We start from the raw sequence: 3,471 nt of genomic DNA, 5'->3' as shown, positions 1-3,471 counted from the left end.
TAGAAAACTAAATGAATAAGTAAGTAAGGATGAAGGCTTGCTTTCAAATAATTCATATATAATTGAAGAGAAAATTTAAGCTCAAGAATAAAATCATTCAAGAGGTTTGGCATAAAGTTTTGGAAGTAGGATCTTGGAGAAGAGAAACTGACTTACATAACATTGAGTCAGCTATTTAACACAGTAGTCATAGACACACATGGCTACTGAACACTTAAAATGTGGCTAATGCAAATTGAGATGTACCATTAAATGTTAAATGTGTAGAGGATTTTGAAGCCTTAGTATGAAAAATGCCACATACTTTTTTAAGCTTTTATATTGGTTAATGTGGAAATTTTATATTGGTTAAACTGTGGAAAATTCTGAAAGAGGTGGGAATACCAGACCACCTGACCTGCCTCTTGAGAAACCTGTATGCAAGTCAGGAAGCAACAGTTAAAACTGGACATGGAACAACAGACTGGTTCCAAATAGGAAAAGGAGTACATCTATCAGGGACCTGCCTCGATTTGGACCCAGGGTATCCTTGGGATGAACAGCATCGGTGTCAGCGAGAGAGAGAGAGAGACAGGGGCTGATGATTCCTTGGTTTACACAGGAAACCAATAAAACCCCAGCACGGGGTTTGCTCTGTTTACGTAGGCCATAGGCGCCCTCTCGAATCACTGGAGGCACCCCACCAGGGCACCCCCTCGAGTGGGTCTTAGAAGCCCAGGCAGATAAGTAAACGCAGAGGGCCCAGCGCTCCAAGGATCTCAACCAGAAAAAGGAGAATAGAGTAAAGGACGGAATAAGAGAAAGAACGACACGGGGAGACCAAAACTTTATTTTCCAGTGCTGCTTTTATACCCTAAGATGTGCACATAAAAAATAGAGAAAGGGAAGTATAGAGTCACGCCAAAATCACACGGTGTCAGAAATCTTGACCCTTATCAGGATCAGGGCTTATTTTTGTATGTCTCATGATATACAAAAGTTTTAGATGGTTTACATCATCTTCTGGCCAGGAGGCCTGCTAACAGTTTATGGCTCTCTCCTAACGAAGGTTAGTTAGCTAGAAAAAGGCTTATACTCTTTCAAGGTGATTTTCCTAAAGTCAGGCGCTATTCTCCAAAGACACATGACAAAGTTACATTCCTATAAGGCAAGGGTGTAGTGAGCTACAAGAAAGGAATTTATTAACTTAAGATCCGATGTGGTTAAATCAGAGGCTACTACTTATTTTCTCTATATGTGATTAATATATTTCCAAGGATACAATAGAAAATATGGAAACTTTGCAGCAAGCATTGATTCAACAATGAAATATTTTTTAGTACTATTCTAATGATTTTAACTTCTTCAACAGATTCCTGTATTTTAGAATATTAGGTTTTCTGTCCTTGCATGGCTGGGAGGCTGTAAACAGTCACATTCGTAGTTGTAAGAGCCCGGACAAACTTGTCAGGCAAGTTAGAAAGCTATCAGAGGGGCTTGGATTGGAACACTCCTATTAAGCTGAGGAGAACTTTTTAACTACAGCTCTGAATTAATGTTTTCAGAGAAAGGTGGTTGGGGGGAAGCCCCCGTAAGTATTAGAGGACTTGGCAAGAGGCGTAAGATAGTAAGGCAGTCAGACTCCGGTTTTCTTTGGGGTAGATGCTCGGGTAAGTCCAGGAGGTTCCTCGAGTCCTGATTAGCCTTTGCCCGTGAGGCCTCTTCCCCAATTGACCTTTGCCACGGGTAGGATTTCCCTCGCTGGCTCCCGGCAACGTCAAGGCTATATATTGTCACCCTGCTTATTTAATTTCTATGCAGAGTATATCATGAGAAACACTGGGCTAGAGGAAGCACAAGCTGGAATCAAGATTGCTGGGAGAAATATCAATAACCTCAGATATGCAGATGACACCACCCTTATGCAGAAAGTGAAGAGGAACTAAACAGCCTCTAGATGAAAGTGAAAGAAGAGAGTGAAAAAGTTGGCTTAAAGCTCAACATTCAGAAAACTAAGATCATGGCATCTGGTCCCATCACTTCATGGGAAATAGATGGGGAAACAGTGGAAACACTGGCTGACTTTATTTTTTTGGGCTCCAAAACCACTGAAGATGGTGATTGCAGCCATGAAATTAAAATTCGCTTACTCCTTGGAAGGAAAGTTATGACCAACCTAGATAGCATATTAAAAAGCAGAGACATTACTTTGTCAACAAAGGTCTGTCTAGTCACGACTATGGTTTTTCCAGTGGTCATATGGGTGTGAGAGTTGGACTATAAAGAAAGCTGAGTGCTGAAGAACTGATGATTTTAAACTGTGGTGTTGGAGAAGACTCTTGAGAGTCCCTTGGACTGCAAGGAGATCCAACCAGTCCATCCTAAAGGAGATCAGTCCTGGGTGTTCATTGGAAGGACTGAGGTTGAAGTTGAAGCTCCAATACTTTGGCCACCTGATGCGAAGAGCTGACTCATTTGAAAAGACCCTGATGCTGGGAAAGATTGAGGGCAGGAGGAGAAGGGAACAACAGAGGATGAGATGGTTGGATGGCATCACCGACTCAATGGACATGGGTTTGGGTAGGCTGCGGGAGTTGGTGATGGACAGGGAGGCCTGGTGTGCTGCATTCATGAGGTCACAAAGAGTCGGGCATGACTAAGCGACTAATACTGATAAGTGAAGTCGCTTAGTCGTGTCCGACCCTTAGCAACCCCATGGACTGCAGCCTACCAGGCTCCTCCATCCATGGGATTTTCCAGGCAAGAGTACTGGAGTGGCTTGCCATTGCCTTCTCCGCCCCAAGGGGCAACAAGGCCAAAACCCGACTGCTTCATCGCAGCAAGTACTGATTGGTTAATGTTGAAATAATAACATTGTGATATATTGGGTTAAATAAAATATATTATTAAAATCATTTTACCCCCTTATCAGACATCTTTTTTTAACATGGATACTAGAAAATGTTGAATTACATATACGGCTCACATTTTAAAATTTTTAGAGAGGAGCTGATAGAGAATATGGAACTCCGAGATCAGCTTGGAAGGATAGCTGAGGAGCAGATAGGAGAAGAGGAGAAAAGGAAAGGAGTCAGTGGAATAGTAAGATACCTTTTGGTGATACCTTCTATTGCCCTAATTCTATCCAGATTATAAATTCCAAAACCTTTCATGTAAACTTTTCTTGGGAAAAGGCCCAGTGTTGCATGCAGGACAATGGAAAGTAACTATTCACTGTCACTTAAAGACATAGGGGCCTATGGCTGGGGGGTATGGGAGAATGCCACTTTATTCCTACTCATACCTTAATTGAACTAGGATGAAAATCTGTAGACATTATCACACTGTGAAATCAGTTTAGTTAGCTTTCCCAAAGATGAGGGAGACATTCTGTAGCCAATGGGTTAAAAATGCCTTATTAAGAGATATAAATGGCACTCTAAGTACCAGGTTAATCAGTTCATTCAGTAATATTTAGTATACACTTACCAA

This window comes from Moschus berezovskii, chromosome 8 (genome assembly GCF_049115385.1).
Source record: "Moschus berezovskii isolate FMDL1 chromosome 8, NW_MosBer_1.0, whole genome shotgun sequence".
In the NCBI taxonomy this organism is placed as follows: domain Eukaryota; kingdom Metazoa; phylum Chordata; class Mammalia; order Artiodactyla; family Moschidae; genus Moschus; species Moschus berezovskii.
Note: the sequence above shows the minus strand (reverse complement) of the source record.